This window comes from Antechinus flavipes, chromosome 2 (genome assembly GCF_016432865.1).
Source record: "Antechinus flavipes isolate AdamAnt ecotype Samford, QLD, Australia chromosome 2, AdamAnt_v2, whole genome shotgun sequence".
Taxonomy (NCBI): domain Eukaryota; kingdom Metazoa; phylum Chordata; class Mammalia; order Dasyuromorphia; family Dasyuridae; genus Antechinus; species Antechinus flavipes.
Genome location: NC_067399.1, coordinates 303,835,659 through 303,855,618, shown reverse-complemented (window position 1 = coordinate 303,855,618; position 19,960 = coordinate 303,835,659).

Here is a 19,960-nt window from a genome sequence, read left to right as displayed (position 1 = left end):
TTTCTCTTTTAAGAATTTAGATGCTACCCCACTTGGTGCATATATGTTTAATATAGATAGTGCTTCATTATCCATGCTACCCTTTAGCAAGATATAGTGTCCTTCCTTATCTCTTTTAATTAGGTCAATTTTTGCTTTAGCTTGATCTGAGATCAGGATGGCTACCCCTGCTTTTTTGACTTCACCTGAAGCATAGTAGATTTTGCTCCAACCTTTTACCTTTAACCTGCATGTATCTCCCCGCTTCAGGTGTGTTTCCTGTAAGCAACATATTGTAGGATTCTGGCTTTTAATCCATTCTGCTAACCGCTTCCTCTTTATGGGGGAGTTTACCCCGTTCACGTTTATGGTTAGAATGACCAATTCTGTATTACTTGCCATCTTGTTAACCCCGGTTTATGCTTTCCTCCCTTCTTTCCCCTTTTCCCCCCTTCCAAGTATTAAGCTTGTGAGCACCCCTTGCTTCTCACAGCCCTCCCTTTTTAGTGTCCCTCCCCCCGCCTTTGAGTTCCTCCCCCTATCTTACCCCTTTCCCTCCCAGTTACCGTATTCCCTTCCGCTTAGCTTATTCCTTCCCTTTCCACTTTTCCCTTCTCACTTTTCAATGAGATGGGAGAAGTTTCACCATAGATTGAATATGTCTTAAGATTTTTCACTTAAAGCCAATTCTGAAGGCAGTAAGATACCCACTATATTCATCCCCCTCCATTCTTTCTCTCAGATATAATAGGTTTCCTATGCCTCTTCATGAGATGTAGTACCCCCACTTTACCCTTTTTCTGGTACAATGTCCTTTCCACATCAATTTCTAGAACAAGGTATACATGTATTCTTTATACATCTATATAGTCAAAATATAGTTCCCAAGATTAATCTTTACCTTTTTAGATTTCTCTTGAGTTCTATATTTGTAGATCAAACTTTTTGTTAAGTTCTGGTTTTTTCATCAGAAATAGATGAAATTCGCTTACTTCGTTGAATGTCCATCTTCTTCCCTGGAAAAAGATGCTCAATCTCGCTGGGTAAGTTATTTTTGGTTGCATACCAAGTTCCTTAGCCTTTCGGAATATCATATTCCAGGCCCTTCGATCTTTTAATGTGGATGCTGCCAGATCCTGGGTGATCCTTATTGTGGCTCCTTGATACTTGAATTGGGTTTTTCTAGCCGCTTGCAATATTTTTTCTTTCATCTGAGGGTTCTGGCATTTGGCCACTATATTCCTTGGTGTTTTGATTTTAGGATCCCTTTCAGTGGGTGATCGATGAATCCTTTCAATGTTTATTTTTTCCTCTGTTCCTATGACTTCTGGGCAGTTCTCTTTGATAATTTCCTGGAAGACAGTGTCCAGGCTCTTTTTTTCATCATGTTTTTCTGGGAGTCCAATGATTCTCAGATTGTCTCTCCTGGATCTGTTTTCCAGGTCTGTTGTCTTCCCCAGAAGGTATTTCACATTTTTCTCCATTGTTTGATTTTTTTGGATTTGCTTGACTGATTCTTCTTGTCTCCTCGAGTCATTCAATTCCACTTGTTCAATTCTGATTTTCAGTGAAGTATTCTCTTCACTCACTTTTTTAAAATCTTTCTCTAATTGTCCAATTGAGTTCTTTTGTTCTGTGGAATTTTTTTCCATTTCGCCAATTTTGTTTTTTAGAGAGCTGTTTTCTGTTTCCAGTTCACTAATCCTATTTTTCAAGGATTTTACTTCTTTATCCACTCTCTCTTTAACTGACTTCTCCAGGCTCTTTTGCCAAGCCTCCCTCTCCTTTTGCCAAGCCTCCCTCTCCTTTTGCCAAGCCTCACTCTGCTTTCCCCATTTTTCTTCTAGCTCCCTTGTGAGAGCCTTTTTAATCACTTCTATGAGGTTCATCTGTGCTGAGGAACAGACGATCTCCTCCTTTGGGGAATCACCTGGGGACTGCCTGTTTTTAGTCTCCTCAGGATTTAAAGTCTGCTCTCTATCTGTGTAGAAGCTGTCAAGGGTTAAAGTCCTCTTCAGCTTCTTGCTCATTCTGTCTATTAATCAGAGACAAACTACCAAAGAAAAACAGAAAAAACTGGAGTCTTTCTTTGGGGGGGGGCTGGGTGTGTTATCGAGCTTCCTCTACAGACTGCAGGGGGCAGCAGTGAGGCACTAGCAGGACTGTGCTGCGCCTGCGCTCTGAGATCCCAAAGCGTGCTGAGTCACTGAGGGGGGGAAGGGGGGGGCGGCCAGGTCCTGAGAGACTCCAGCTGTTTGGGGTTGTATTCTTCAGCCCCGGTGTTTTTAGCTTCTCTGCTGGGCTGCTGATTTGCTGCAGGTTCCAAACCTGTAGCGAAGCTCTCCCCGCAGAGATGGCTGCGATCACTCTCCACCCCCTCTCCAGTCTGCTCCCGTGCTCTCACTGCCGCTGCCCGCCGCCTGCGCCCGATCTAAAACTGCCCCAGCCCTCCAGTAAAGACAGACCTTTCGTGGCGGATCTCAAGGATGGCTTCTCTTGGTAACTATTTGTGGGGTTTTTTTTCAGTCAAGCATTGATTCAGAGGCTTGTAATGAAATGGATAGTGAGAGAAAGCGTGGAGCTTATGCAGCTGTGAGCCTCCTCTCCGCCATCTTAACCGGAAGTCTGCTTTACTCTTTCTTTTTGTGTATTCTCTACCTCTTATGATTGCAACCTTGCTGAGGATAGAATCTGTCTCTATTTTTATTAACTATCCCCAAAGCTTAGCAGAATGCCTGGAAAATGTCATTGTGGTTGTTCAGTCATATTTAGTCATATCCAACTTTTCATGACTACATTTTCTTGAGGTTTTCTTGACAGAGATACTGGAATGGTTTGTCCTTTCCTCAACTAGCTCATTTTATAGATGAGGAAAGTGAGGCTCAGGGTCACACAGTTAATACATTTTTGAAACCAGATTTGGCCTGAGCAAGAATTTTCCTAAATTTGGACCTGGCACTTTATCCACTGTGCCACCTAGCTACCTGGCCTGGAACATATTGGACATTTAACATATTTTTGTTAAATTGTATTGGATTATTGGAAACATAGTCATTTTTTTTTCAGAACATCAGGGAATCATTGTTTTGTATTCTTTCTAAATATCTGCTACATGTTATGTAGGACATGATTAGGACAAAAATATTAAAAAATTAAGGTTAAGAGTTATAAAACCAAGATTTTAGCCTACCATTCAAATTCCTCCTATTGTTTCTATCTTATTTTCTGTCATTTCCCTTTCGGTATTCCATATTTTAACTTTTCTGAGAACAGTGCCTTTGTACCAATGCTCATATTGTCTATATTCCTGTAATGCCTTGTCACATCAAAATCTGAACACCCAAGTTACAGTTCCTATGTTACTTTCTCCATGCAGTTTTTTCTGGTATTGCTAATTTGAAGTGATGTCTTACTCTTGTAAGGTGATCTCTTCACTAAAACACACCTCTCTGAAAAAATATAAAACATTATGCATTCAGGTAACTTCAAATGAATATTTAATAATTTTTGTCATTGGAGTTTGTAAAGCCCATTTATATTGAAACCAAATATTTAAAATTATATGCATATATAATATAGAAAAGCATTAAATTTGGAGCCTCACATCCCCACTTTGGTACTTATTTGTGGCTATTGGCATCATTTTTATTCTCTGTGGTTTTAGTTTCCTTACCTATGAAATGAAAGTGTTGATATTAGACGTTCACTTTTCCAGTTTGAAATTTTTAATCCTAATACCTGTAGAATACCTTCTTTCTGAGTCCCTTTTCAATCTTTCCCTTTTCTCCTTATCCTCTCCCCTTAGGCTTTTCTTTTCTTGAGACCACAAAGTTTACCTTTTTATTATTGCTCGCCCTTGATTTGACCCCAGCACATAATATAGTTCTCTATATGCCTCTTTCTTTCTTTTCTTTTTTCATGCAATCTCTCATATTGTAATGTAGGGAAAAAGAATGAAAGGAAAAAAAAAAGAAAGAGGGAACGAGAGGAGGCAATGAAGATAAGAAGCAAGGAAGGAGGGAAGAAAGGAAAAAAGGAGAGAGGGAGAGGAAGGGAAAAGACAAAGGAAAGGAGAAGGGGAGAGAGAAAAGAAAGAAGGGGAGAGAGGAAGGGAAGGACCGAAGGAGGGAAGGAAGGATGAAGGGAAGGAGGGAAGGAAGAGAGCAAAGAAAAAAACAAAGGAAGGAATATAAAAAAGAAGAGGAGGAAGTGGTAAGAAGAGAGGAATGAAGAAAGATTAATTTACCTATAGCATGGTGTTTTTTTCTTGCCTTTTCACTATTATCTTTAATATATCTCTACTTTTTAAAATGTTTTTTTTTTTTTTAAACCGGGCTGTTGCTGTTGCTGTTGCTATTGTCTTTGTCTGCTGCATTTATTACTTCCTGCTCAGAGAAACAAATAATCATTTCTGATTTTCTTTCTAAGTGTGATAAACTCTTCTTTGTTATTGAACTCCATTTTTTTCCTTAGTAAAATTAAACTCAAATTTGCAGAGTAAATTATCCTGGACTGTGTCCTGAACTTCATTACTCTTTGAAGCATATTATTATTATTATTATGTAAATCACATTTAAATTTAAATTCAATTTTTAGAATTGTATTTAAATTTGTAAATTGTGTTTTATTACTAAGTAAACTGTAATTTTAAAATTACATTTAAGATTAGTTTTCAACATTCCTTTTTCTAAGATTTTGTGTACCAAATTTTTCTCCCTTCTTCACTTCTTTCCCTTCTCCCCAAGATGGCAAGCAAGATAAATATGTTATACACATGCAATCATGGAAACATATTTCCACATTAGTCATGTTATGATAGAAGAAACAGAACAAAAGGGAAAAGCCACCCTCCCCAAAATGAAAATCATATGCTTTGATCTGCTTTCAGGTTCCATAGTTCTTTCTTTGGATGCAGATAGTATTTTCCATTATGAATCTTTCAGAATTGTTTTGGATCATTGTATTTCTGAGAGGAGCTAAATCAATCACAGTTGAACATCACACAGTGTTACTTTTTGTATGTACACTATTTTGCTCACTTACATTCAGCATCAATTAATATAAGGCATTTTGGATTACATTATTCTATCTCCTCTTTTGTTCCAGTGGGGGTAAATAGTCTTGTATTATTTTAATATAAAAATGTATTTGAATGTATTTTTCATTATTTTCAGAACTTGTTTTTGAATTGAATTCTTAAATTTAAGCCTCATATATCTTGATATTTGCAGTTTTTCTCCTTTTAGGTATGCCCTATGAATTAATTCTACTGAAATTTCAGTTTATAAATGTAGAGATTCTATTAGTTCCTTTATTAAGGTGTTAAAGTTTTTTGTCTTCTTCTGGAAGAACTATGATTTTTAGGTTATCTCTATGCTTATTGTCTTCAAAATCAATAGATGTTGGAATAGTAAGTACATTTCCTTTAATGTTATCATTAATATTAGCTTCTCTTCTTATTTTGAGAGACTATGATTATTCCTGGATATTTCTATCTGACTGTTTCTCACAGGACAATTTGCATAGCCTAGGCCTAGGATCTTCATAGCATTGTAAATATGGAGAGACCAGCATGTCCTATGTCCTTTCTTTGTATGTGTTAAGTGCAGCCTCATTGCTGATGTTGTGAGTGGTAAGAGTGCAATGCGAATGAATTCAGGGTCAAAAATGTGTGTTAATGTGTTTTTTCTTTAAAGATTCTGCATTTCCTAGGCCATGGAGATAGAGGAAGTATAATTTTTGTTATATCTGTCTTGGAGAGGTTTGAGAGGTCATGGGGATCAGAGAATATGTCTAGTCCTCCATCTTAATGCTCACTTGACCCAAAAGTTCCCTATTCCCATTTTTATAGAGATCTAAGACCATAAGAAATCTAGGTTCATTTGACCCAGGTTATGCTGTTTAGATATTCAGCAAACTCAAGGAGGAGATATTTAACACACCAAGTAATCCAAGGTACATCAGAATTTTGTTCCTGGCAGTCAACAGAATGGGAGTGGGTATGTATGGCAGAGGAGCTAGTTACACTAGGACAAGACATAAGGACTAAAAGAATATAAGAGACAGGAAAAGGGACACTTTCTTGATAGAAATCAGAATTTTTAGATAAGTTTAGAAAATATCCAAGCTTGGTTAACTGACAACCATCTCCCAGAATAAAGACATGGAAAATTACTTAATCTCCAGAGTAATGTGTGTAATTTTTTTTTAAGTAGTTGAGTAGAGTTCAATTATGATTTGTTCAGGAATTTCCTTTTGAAACAGGAAGAATTAAACCACCAAGGAGCCAGTGACCATGACTTTGAAGAATTTGGACTTCATATTCCCTATGATGTTTTTCTTTTTGATTCATTTTTTCTCTATGCTAAATAAAAGGTGCTTTATGATGGGAAAACCAAATTAAAACTGATAGCTCTCTATGAATGGGGCTGCTACAGATAAGTGTTTGGCTCTAATGGAATCCTTTGTGGGATATTTATATAAAGTTACTAGTGTTTCTGTGGCCTTTAACAATTGAAGTGAAAAACAGAAATTTATGTGGTGAACTGAGGTTCATCTGGAAAATGTCCAATAGATTACATGATAAGATATCTGATGTGAGGTAAGATTTTAATAAGGTATTTGGATTGCTTAGGGCAGCTTTATATAGGAAATATATATATATACTTGTATACATTAATATACATATGTGTATATATGCATACATGCATATTTATGTAAGCCATTCTTTTAAACTTTAAACTTTTTTAAAAGATGATTTATTTGTCTTTTTATTTCTCCTTGAATATTTGTTGAATGAATGAAGGAAAGTAGCTTAATTGTATATAGTTTATGTAATTTCAGGAGTGATTAAAGCTGGTGTCATTAATCTAAAGTACAAAATAAGTATCTCTTCTTTTTATGTGACACTTGCATGAGTATTTATAAGCTGAAGAGAAGAAAAGCATTAACCACAAAAGTGAAGGTTTTCAATTTTATCCCATGTAAAAATTGATTGAAATAGCTGGGAATGTTTATTATGGAAGAGAAGATTGTGAAAGTATAGTATTTAGTATATTTTCTTGCATATGGTACATTTTTAAAAATGTTGATTTGATAGCTGTCTTCAAATATTTAAAAATTTGTCCTGTAGAAGAGGGACTAGACTAGACATCTGTTTGAATGTAGAGACCAGAAGTAAAAGAAATGTTCCAATGTTTCAAAACAGCATATATTGATTTGATATCATGGAAGAACAAACAAAAATTTATAATCAAAGAAATACAGAAAAATTACCTAGAGTTAGTTGATTTGCCTATCTCCCTTATTATAGGTCTTCAAGCAAAATATACATTGTTTCTTACTGCATATTTTTGCAGCATTCTTTTTCATGAAAGAGTTGGATTAAATGGCTACTGAAGCACAATTCAGCTCTGAAATTTCATAATCCTCTGGGTGGATTGAAAGCCAGTAGGAATAATGGTGATAATAGCAACATTGTCCTAACATGTCCTATCCCGGGTAGCATATAAGTTATTAAAAACAATCAAATACCCTAGAAATACAAAAAAAGGTGTCAAACATTGCATAACTTTTATTAGGTGATGGTTTCTTCATTCTTTGACTTAAGTTTAAGACTTGATAACAATTGTGGTCAAGATCCTAGGTCTGGATCCAATCTGTGTGAAGTGAATCCATAACCCAAAACCTTCCTCTCCAGTTGGGTTTCAAAACCTTGAAGAATGCTTTTTGGTCAAATGCTAATGTTTCACAGATGGGATGTTTCTGCTCTAGGAAAGAAGATATACATTCTAAGAAAAAAGCATTCAAGATACCCAATGAGAAATTCTCTATTTATGGAACTATTATTAACAAGGAGATTTTGCTAGCAGCAAGGTAATATTAAAATTTGGAAGATAGTAGAAATGGAGGCCAAAGGGGAAGGAAGAACATTCTCAAAAGCAGAAATATATGACATATAAATAGAGCAAAAGAGTTTTCTCTAATGTATCCCCCATTTTTCTCCTTAAAGTATGGTTTGTGATGGAAATCATATTTATCTCAGTCACTCACAATGGTTTCTGGATAGCTATAATACATTCAAATTGCTCTTTTTTTTTTTAACTGAATCTTTTTTTTTTTTAACTGAATTTTTTTTTTTTCATCTAACCTCATCTTTCATCAGAGGAGAAATAACAGATTGCCTGCATGAGAGGCTAGAGAAAAAAAAGGGAGATAAAGTACTATGATTCTTTCCCCTGTAAAGTGGCTTATATAGTGATTGGAACAGACACCAGGAAATTAGACCAAATGGTAGTGTTAAATCCATTAGCCAGCCTACATACTCCTGTGAAAGAAATGGCATAACTTTTAACAGTTTGGGTGAAAAAAATTAAATCTGTGGCTAGAAACTTTAATTCCTTTGTGGGTTATTACTTGGGTAAGTATTTGTTTAAAGTTTCACCATATGTACTGCCTTGGCATTCACTGTAGATCACATATAAAATTTATTTAACAGGCATATTCTGAAAGCAGGTTAAGCCATAAGGGGGCTTTTACTGATTTTTCCTTAGTTTTTTGTTCTTTGTCAACTTATTTGGTTTCTTTTTTCTCAAGTTGCTGTGGATTTTGGAGGTTTTCAGAAAACATAACCACAATTATTCATTCATTCTCCTTCTTTTTTGGGGGAAATAGTACCTAAGTGGGAACAGGATTGAAAACTCTACCTAAAAAATTCAAAAGAAATGCCTCAAAATCAAGAAGAAAAATTCACACAAGATTTTTTTTTTCTCTTGTCACTTTAATGAAATTGGACTTCCTATTTTATTTCTAGTGTAAAAATGACTTACTTTATTGATGTCATTAATGCAAAGCTATGTAATCTAAATACAAATTGGGAGTGAAATGTGTTATTTTTATTCAAAGCATAGATCATTTCAATTATATATTCAAGAAAGTACCCTTAGAAGGTATAAATTGCTAATACTGTGCAGAAGAATAAAAGTGAATCTCACAAATGATATCTAAAGGAAGGAATAGCATGTAACACACTCTGTGCTGATCAAGATATGGATGTGGTTGTGGGGAAGAGATAAATACAAAAGAGTTATAGACCATAACTTCAAGGGTCTTACATTATTTTTTTAATTAATAAGAATCCGTTTTATTTCATTAATAACTACCCCCTTAATAATGAATAATACTTAATTAAAAGCATCTTATAACAAATATGTGTAATCGAGCAGAACAAATTCCCATGTTCACGATGTCAAAGGATGTGTCTCACTATGAATATTTTGTTCCACCATTTTCTGTTAGAGATGGTTAGAATTCTTTTTTTCATTGGAAGGACAAATACTGAAGGTGAAGCTTAACTGCTTTTGCCATATAATAAGAAGATAGGACCCATTAGCAAAGATTCTAATGTTGGGAAAGATTGAAAGCAAAAAGAGAAGGAGAAAGCAATGGGTGAGTTGGATAGATAACATCATGGAATCAATAAACATAAGCTTGGGATGGATTTCAGAAAATATAAGGGTGTAGCATGCTATGGTCCATAAGATCATGAAGAATCAGACATGAATGAATGATTGAACAATCAAGAACATTCTTAGTTTTTGGAATTGTGATTGGTCATTTTGTTGATCAGACTTAAGTCTTTCAAATTGTTTGCTTCTTAGAATTTTTTTTAATATAAATTGTTCTATAAGTTTTCTGCACTTCATGAAATGTCAATACAATAATATTGTTTTCTAAGATAATTTCAGAGAAACCTGGGAGGATTTGTTTCAACTGAAGCAGGACCTTTCATCCCAAACTGAAAGAAAGGGGAAAGCACAATGTTGAAGGGGAGAGAATTATAATTTGGGAACCCACAAAGCATAAATATTTTGAGTGGACCAGAAAAGCAGTCCATTAGCACACTTTTTCAGAGCAATATTGGGAATAGTACTGTAGTTTTCAGAGGGAGAAAGATAGAAAAAGAGAGAAGGGAAGAGGGTATATTCTACTGTTGTAGCATGGAAGAAAATGGCTTGTATAAAAATGAATAACAGTCTCAAAAGAGCAGAGCTGAGTGGCCTAGCTTCTTTTAGGCATGACTTCTCCTGTTGACATCAAAATAATGGTTATATCACCAATCTCAAAAAGTTGTTGGAGATCAATCATGTGGAAATTTCAAAGAATAGGGATAGTGACTAGATCTATGATTTCATTGGTTTGAGGAACTTCTAGAGGAGGAATTTCTCTCTACCAATACAGGTAGATATCAATACCTTCTCTGAAACTTATAATCTTAGAGAGTTACCTAGAGGAGAGATGTCAAACAATCCACACATAGGAAATTGGACCCAAGTTATGCTGCCTTTGAGGCTGATTCTCTAGCCATTATACTATACTGCCCAAAATGTCTACATAAAGCAATAGTAAGTATTATTGCCATTGTTGTTGCTGTGACATAGATGGAATTCAAAAAGTCAAGAACAAGATCATCTATGTAACGTGATTGGAGAAATATTGGAGTACCACCTACCCTCAATAAAACTCATCCCTTGTTATAATACCTGTAGGATACCTGAAATACCATAATTAGAAAAAAAATCACTTTTGTGTTTTAAAAGGTTCAGTAACCCTTTATGAAAATTCAATATTAAGTTTGCTCATGAAGTAACCAACAAGTACTTAAAATGGATGTGAAAGAGTTAGTTAATCATTAGCTAAAATAAGGCATGGTAGGAATGGTTAAAGAGATTAGTATTTATTTTTTAAAATATATTTTGTTGATATCCCTTGTTTTATCATACATTATTAAAATATTTAAAGAAATAAAGAAAAAGTGATAGAAAAGAAATCAGCAGTACTAATGTCAAAAGTACCTGAAAATATGTGCAACATGTTACATTGATGGACCTTTGCAACGTGGGGTGCAGTGTCTTTTCATATATCTCTTCCTTGCGACTATCCTTGTTCTTTGTAATTCTGCAACCTTCACTTTTGATTTTGTTCTTTCCATATACATTGTTCTAGCAATTAGGTAACTTATTTTCTTGATTCTGATTACTTCAGTTCTGATTATTTGGTTCTGATACTTCGTATCAATTCATATAAATCTTTGTGTGCATTTCTGTATTAATTAAATCTATTATTACTTAACTCACAATAATTATCCATTAGAGTTATGTCCTGCAATATGTTGAGCCAGTCCCATAAATTGGACATCAGCTTTGTTTTGATTTTTTTGCCATCACAAAAATATTGCTACAAATATTTTGATGTATATCAGAACTTTCATCTTATCAGTGATCCCCTTGGGGCATAAACCTGACAATTTCTGGGTCAAAGAGCATGGTAATTTTGCTCAATTTAAGCGCATATTTCAAAATTGTTTTCTAAAATACATTCATTCACAGCTCAACCAAAAATACACTTCTGTGCTTATCCTTTCATGACCCCTCCATTATTCACTGTTCACATCTTTTATCATTATTGCCAATTTACAAGATGTTAGGTAAAACTTCAGGGTAATTTTCATTTGCATTTTTCTTACTACATTCTTTAATATGGTTCTTCCCAAGTTTTCTCTTGGAAACTATCTACTCAAATCTATTTTCTATTTTTCTACTGGGGAGAGAAAAGGGATAATAATCAGAGATAGACATATACAGAGGATAGGTGATTGAAATGCAATTCAACTTCACATTTGTTAATAACTATGTGTAAGACAATGTTTTAGGTTCTAAGAATCAAGAATAAATATGAAATAGTCCGTTGGTTCAAGAAGGTTTTGTTAGTGTAATATAAAAGAATGTTATATATAAAGTCAGGAAAAACTGAGTCTTGTTGAAGATACTTACAGGTTACATAACTCTGGAGAAGTTATTTCACCTCTGTGGGTCCTTATTTTCTTATCTGTAAAGTGGGGATAATTGCAGTGCCTATTTTTCTTGAATGCTGAGACAAGTAAATGAGATAATAATGTATTGAAATAATTTGAAAAAAGTTAAGTGCTGTGTAAATGCCCGTGGTAATCATTATTATTATCATTACTAATGGGGGAGGGGAAAAACTGTAATCTTCAGAGAGCAAAACAAATTTGAGCTTTTGGAAGCAATGCCAACTAAGTGATAGTTTATATTGGCAACATGGCATACAAGTGGGAATATTGATTTAAAATAAGAAACCTGAGGTTGAATCTTCCTGACTCTAATTTATTTTGTTACTTTCATGATCTAAAGGAAAGTTATTTATTTTACTACTTTGAGACTCAATGAAATGAAGAATTTATACTAAAGAGGAAGCTAGATGGTACAGTGGATTGAGTATTTATCCTGAAGTCAGAAGGAGCTCAGTTCAAATCTAACTTCAGACACAATACTTCCTAAATGTGTGACCTTGGGCAAGTCACTTAACCCCAATTGCCTAAGGGGGGGAAAAAGAGCTAACATTTGATAATGTCTAAAGTTCTTTTCAAATCTTCATCCTATTATTGCTGTTCACTTATTTTTTCAGTCATGTTTGACTCTTAGTAACTCTATTGAAGATATGCATTCCAGGCCTAAGGAATAGTCAGAAAAAATAAAAACGACTTTTGCTGAGAGATGGGTCAATATCACTGAATGCAGGAGTGTCTGTCAGAAAGTAAAGGGTAAGAAGACTAGGAAAGAACTAGTTAATATTATGGCTTTTTCCCATTGTGCCATGCCAACTCTCACCAACTCTCACTTGAAGGAAGAAATTTAGTTGGTTAGAAGAATAAGAAAATTCTTGGAAGTGTTCCTATATAGAGACTGCTGTTTCAAAGATCACCACCTTTTACCTGAAAATATTTTCTAAATGAATTCTTAAGTGGGAATACAATAGCAACATTGGAAAGATTTAAAGTAGTTAAAATGTGAATTTATTTTGCATGACTATGTTAATGTTATAATGAGTGTGTTTAACTTTTCAAGGCAACTAGATGGCAAGTTGAATAGAGTGCTGCACCTGGAATCAGCAATATCTGAGTTCAAATCTGTCCTAAATCATTAGTACTATTATTCTGTGCAAGTGTTTTAACCTTTATGTGCCTTAATGGGAAAATGGAATACTATTAGTATCTACTGATCTGAGTTGTTGTGAGGGAATAAGAATTAGTAAAAAAAAAAAAAAATGCTTGTCATACTTCCTGGAATATAGTAGGCATTTAATAAATGCTTATTGTTCTCTTCCCTTCTTTTTTGTTCTAGGGAGGGATCAAATGAGGACTAATACAGTTTTTTTTTTTAAAGAAATAAATGACATCTTTTTAAAAAAATGCATAGAAGAAAAAAAATAAAAGTTCAGAAGCAAGCACAGAACAGCAGACAGCTTTAAAAACAAAATGTTGAATTTATTTTTTAAAAAGTAATCTGTATTTTTAAAAAGTATATCTGTAAGAGAAGTGTGCATTTTTACATAAAATCCTTTTTTCCCCTAACCTACTTTGTATAGAGAAATGCTCTCTGTCTCTTTCTCTCTGTGTCTCTCTGTCTTTCTCTCTCTCTCTCTGTCTCTCTCTCTCTCTCTCTCTCCTCCTTTTCTTATGTTTGATAAGTTAAGTAATTTCAAAAATATTAAAGTGAGAGTTTACATATACCACTAAATATTCTGCCAAGATTAAATTCTTTAAGTAAAAATAAACAAGCATCTCAATCTGCAAATTGGTTTTCATCTTTAATAATTAGTAAAATTATATATATGAAATAATTGTTTTAAAATACATTTCTTTATGATTTATTATTAATAGAAGTTAGATTTATATACCTATTTTATGTATCTGTATACCTAGGTTCAAATAAATATTTCTCAAGCAAAAAGGGGTCCTGAGTAGAAAAAGTTTAAGAAGCTCTGTTCTAAGCAGTTGCTGATCTGCATTGATAAATGGAGTTTTCTTACTGGGAACTTTTAAAATTGCTAAAATCACAGGTCTAGAACAATTTTGAGATTTTGATCTTACACCAACATACAGAAAAATAGTCTCTTATTGGTCCTTGGCATATTTGCAATTAAGGAACATACCCCTTGTGGCAGTGCTGGGCCCCTGACCTTCCTTTGGACTTCAGGATTCAAATTGGAAGTGATTGTCAGGGATAAATATTTTTTGTTTTCTCTCCTTGTATATATATATATATAAATATATATATATATATATATATATATATATATATATATATATATATATATTTTTTTTTTTTTTTTGGGGGGGGGGAGATCTCTGAGTACTATAGTTGGTTTCTATTGATGTAGAATCAGAAGCTATGGAGGTCTGACTCATCATATAGCCTCTGATGGGAATCTGTGAAACATCTGTTACTTTGCCATTGGGCCTATCCTTATATGTATGAGATCATTATCTTTGCAACCAAAAGTGAATGGAAGTTTGGATGAGAAGTCTTCTGCCTTAGGGAATATATGTTTAGGGAATGGACAAAGCATCCAAAGATACTATTCCTTTTGTCAATGGTTTGAATTTACAACAACTGGGAAGTCTCCAAAATTCAAAGCATGCTATATAAAGACAAAAGACAAGTTACTCTTCACTCAGAACTTTCAAAGAAGCTAATGGTAGAGTGGATAAAGTGCTGAATGGCCAGGTAGGAAGATCTGAGTTCAACTCTACCCTAGCTAGATAATCCTGGGCCAGTCACTTAACAATCTCTATTTACTTTAGTTTCTTCAATTGTAAAATGAAGATAATAATATCACTAGAGTGGTTGTGAGGATCAATGAGATTTTATATATTTAAAAGGCTTAGTTTTCCCTTTTGTTCAACACTACATAAGTCAAGGTGACTTTCTTCTGTTGTATAGGTCATCAGGCCAGTGCTAAGGATTCAGAAAAGCTTCCAGGAAAAGGTGAAAATGTAGAGGGAACTGGAAGCTGCTCTGGGGAAACAATACTGAAGAGTATTACTGAAAGGAGGTAGGCAGATAAAGTATTTACTATGTTCCAAGCCTAGCAGCTAGGGGGTCTTGAAATCAGTAAGGCTCATCTTCATTGAGTTCAAACCTGATTTCAAACTCTTACTAGATATGTGACTCTGGGCAAGTCACTTAGTCCTATTTGTCTCAGAGTCCTGATGTAAAATGAGCTGGAGAGGAAAATGGCAAACCACATCAATATTTTTGCCAAGAAAAATCCAAAAATAATGTCAAAAAGAGTCCAACAAAATTGCATAACATTTTCACACATCTTAATAAGCATCATTAGGAATATAAATAAAAGCAAAACAAAAAATAAACAGCCCTTACTTCCAAGGTATTTACGTTCTAATGGGGAAAGACAATTCAGAAAAAAAAAAAAAAAAAAAAAAAAAAAAAAAAAAGATGAAAAGTGCTGTGAGGCACCTTGCTAAAGTGGAAAAGTTTCATGAGTCCAGAGCAGAGACAGGTTCTAAGTGAGTATGTTAGTATGTAGACTTCTTGAAATGAGAGTTCTAGATTAGAACCTAAGGCAGAACATAAAGGGTTGTGGTGTATACTTGTCAAGGATTTTGAAATACACAGTGAGAATTTAGAATATAAAGACTATGGAGAGGCAGCTAAGTGATGCAGTGGACAGAGCGCCAGCCCTGAAGTCAGGAGGACCTTAGTTCAAATCTGATCTCAGACACTTAACTTCCTACCTGTGTGATCCTGGGCAAATCACTTAATTCCAATTGCCTCAAGGGAAAAAAAAAGACTTTATAGAGTTGTCAAAATGACAAATGGAGAAAGCAGGGAAATTCCAAGTTCCACACTTTATCAAGTTTTTTTTTTTTTTTTTTTTTTTTTTTTTTTGGGGGGGGGGTATATAGGGCAGAGATGTGCTTATAAATGTGTAATAACTGGTTCTTCCCAAAAAACAAATACACATATAAAACACAAATTAATCTTAATTTTATTTCTTTTGCTGAGACAATTGTGGTTGAGTGACTTGCCCAGAGTCACACAGCTAGGAAGTATTAAGTGTCTGAAGCCACATTTGAACTTAGGTCCTCCTGAATCGGGGTTGGTGCTCTATCCGCTGCACCACCTAGCTGCCCCATTAATCTTCATTTTAAACATTTTCCCTATCACTTCTTAAAATCCATGTATTTTGTAAAACAATAAACCAAATTTTGATTTGTAGTGTTGAAATGTAAATACACTGAAAATTTAATAACTGACTCTTGCTAGTCAGCATGAGTTGGCTCTAGGACACCCCTGTGAGTAGAACCTATACCACTGACATCAGCAAACCGGTCAAATATAGACTTATTTCACTCACATATTGAAAAAGAGACAGATTTTGTGAATTTGTCTCCCTAGTGTTGTAGCATAATAAGATTTGGTTAGGAAGCAAGGCTGTGTCAATTTTCATGTACAGGAAAACATGTGTTTTGTAGATACAAATGTAAATAATATTTACCCAATGATAAGAATGGGGCTCTAATATTGATGGTAAAGGCTATACCATGAGGATAATGATCATTTCATTAATCTGACAAGATAGAATGATATATATATCCTGTAGAGAATTTTAGATCTGTCGCTATAGGAAAAGGCAATCTCTGTCGATCTCTATGGGCATCAGCAATTAGCATAGCAACTTTCTCTGAAAATTAAGTTGTCATTACTGCAACAGCAATGTAAAGGGGCACAGCTGCTGGTGTTTTTTTTTTTTTTCTTTCCCAGATAGCAAAAATAAGCTCTAAATAATACAGACATATATAGTACTTATACAAAGTCACTCTCAAAAGAATTTGGTGTGTTTTCTTTGGCTTGTTAAAATGTGTGTTGAAAGAGAAATATAGGTGAACAAAAAATCTATGAAATGAAAGGTCTAACACTCACAATCACATATTAGGTATTATTTGTTAGGTATTAATAGATACAGGTGAACCATAAATATAATGGTGTAATACTTTTCTCAGTGATAAGAAAGCAATAATAATAGCTAACTAATATTTTTATAACACTTTAAAGTTTGCAACATATTTTACATATTAACAAACTTGATCTTTATAATATTCCTAAGAGATAAATGTTATAATTTTCTTCATTTTACAAACAACAAAACTGAGCCTGACAGTGATAAAATGGTTTGTGTTGTGTCCCTTGCAATTCTAAATTCAACACTTTAACTACTCTGTCTCCTCACTGCTCTCAGTAATCCATGTCTCACAAGGGGAGAACTTGGGAGAAATGTTTTTTTGCTTGCTATATGCTTTATTATAGGTCCACAGGGAAAGGTCACTGGAAGGAGAGAAAGACATTGCTAAGAAACTGCCTTGCAGAGAAGCTTATACTTCAAGCACGTTCCTATTTCCAGCACCCTTAACAAGAGGGAAGCTTCTCCCGAGGTAAACAGATTTTCTTTGTAGTTGAGTGGTATGTTGCTCCCAATAGGAGTGTTTGTTTTCATTCTATTCATTGTCTAATATATTTTAATCTAAAGAATTTCTCTGATTTCTGTTTGTTATCTGCTTGCAAAATGAGTTTATTAACAATTCAATATTTGTTATGGTCCTTGTATAACTAATATTTGATGAGAAAGTAGTCAAGTCTTCAGATATTACATGTACCTTTTTTTTTCTATTTATGTGTAGTGACTTGGAAAAGTAGCTTGAACCTAAAAATTATTTCCCTTAGATTAACAATATTTTGGAGGAAGCAAACACGTGATTCTAGTTTGCTATCCCCTTTCTAAGGAATTCAGAGAGTACCAGCCTCATAATACTGATGTTCCATTCTTTCATCACCTTTTCATGGCAGGAACTTATTTCCTTTGAGGGAGATGGGTAATTCTAGAGATATCTAATCAAGTTTTCTGGTGAACTACATTTAGACAAACCCATGTGGACATATAGAGCAACTAGGTGGCACAGTGGCTATTGCCAGGGCTGCAGTCAGAAGAAGCTGAATTCAAGTCCAGCCACAGACACTTTGTAGCTGTGTAACCCTAGAAAGTCACTTATCCCTGTTTGCCTCAGTTTCCTCATTTGTAAAATGAGTTGGAGAAATAGATGGCAAATCACTTCAGCATTCTTTCCAAGAAAACCCCAAGTAGCACTTTTCACAATGTGTGGCATATATTAAGCAATTAATAAATGTATAGTGGGTGACTGATTTATTCATCTTCCTAATTGTACAGATGATGACACTGAGATCCAGTGAGATGAAGAAATCAGAAGAGTATCTCTGAAGTGTAATCATGGAATAATGATTATTCACTGGAGAAGTAGGGTTTGGTTTAAAATGATTTTTCAAGAGCCAGTTCATCACATAAAGTAAGATACTAATACCTATGATCTATTTTAAAAGATGTAATTCATAGAACCTTAAAGATTCTGAGAGATCATCAAGTCTAATACTCACCTGAAAATATATTCTCTTTTCTATTCCCCTCCAAGTGACCATCCATTTTGTGCTCAAAGACCTTTCATATTGAGAGCTCACTATCTCTCCAAGCAGTCTGATTTAATTTGGGTAGCCCTAATCTATGTGTAGCTGTAAATTATTCATGATTATTTTAAAGTAGATATACAGAAAAATATATGTCCTTTATAAGCTTTGATGATTCTGACATCCCTTCTTCAGTTCCATAGAAGCCTGCAAAATGTGTTAGAATGAATATTTTCAAGAATGTTTGTGCTACAGGAATGAAATTTTGTTTTACATTAATGGACTTCTGGTTGGCTCATGTTCCTGAGTTCAAAAAAATGTTTGAGGACAGGAGGTATAGAAGGGACTGAAATCATGTGTAGTCAGGGCATTCCTAGAAAACTTTCAAATATTTATATTTTACATTTCTATCCTAATGCCTTACAAAAATGAATTCTCATTGTCTATGTTATACATTCTAAGACACTGAAACAAAATGTTGATTAATTTAGCACACAGCAACAACAATGAAAATAACAGCTTATATTTAAAAAATATTTAAAATTTACACAATGCTTCACAAGAATTACCTTATTGAGTTCTCACAAAAATCTATGAAACGAATGGTGAAAATGTTGTCATTGAAATTTTAGAATAAAAAAAAATGAGATTCTGAAGGGTTGTGACTTTTCCAATGTTTCACAGTTATCAAATAAACAAGTGGGGGCTCAAACTCTCCTAGAACTTTTACTACTCTTCCTATTAGCACAGAGGGAGGGTAAAATGACTGAACTACACTGTTTACTATAATTTTTGGTTGGGCTATGGGCAAATTAATTGTTCAGTGATAAATCAATCAATTATTTATTGAATATTCATGTCTAACATTTTTCTAGGTTCTATGAGAGAAAGTAGAACTTCATGCACACGTGTATGTTTAAACACACGGTGATACATGTACATTCATACATGTGCACATATGTGTACAGATAAATGGATATGGATATTACATGCATGTATATGTCACTAAAATTTAAATGTATGTGCATGTATATACATAATATGTGTGCATTTTAAATGAATATATATGTGTGTATATATGCATGTGTATATGTCCGAGCATATACACATGCATACAAATTCATTTAAATCATATTAAGACTTTTGGAACACTGTGTATACGTACATGCATAGCATATCCATACATGCATATATGTATAAACATCTGTGCACATTATGTACATAGATTGATTTATATATTGGTTTTGCATAAATAGCACACACACACACACACACACACACACACACACACACATATATATATATATATTATCAGTTCAAAGATGTTTTCAGTCATGTCTGACCTTCATAATGGCATTTGGGGTTTTCTTGGCAATGATCCTAGACTGATTGGCAATTTCCTTTTCTAGTTCTTTTTATAGATGAGGAAACAGGGGCAAAAAGGATTAAGTGACTTGCCTGGGTCACGTAGCTAATAAGTGTTTGAGGCTAGAGTTGAACATAGCAAACTTAGTTTTCTTGACTAGGCTTCTACTGTACCATTTAACTTCCCATGTATATATGTGCACATATCTATAATATATGGATGTTTGCCTATGCAAATACACACAATATATGTATAT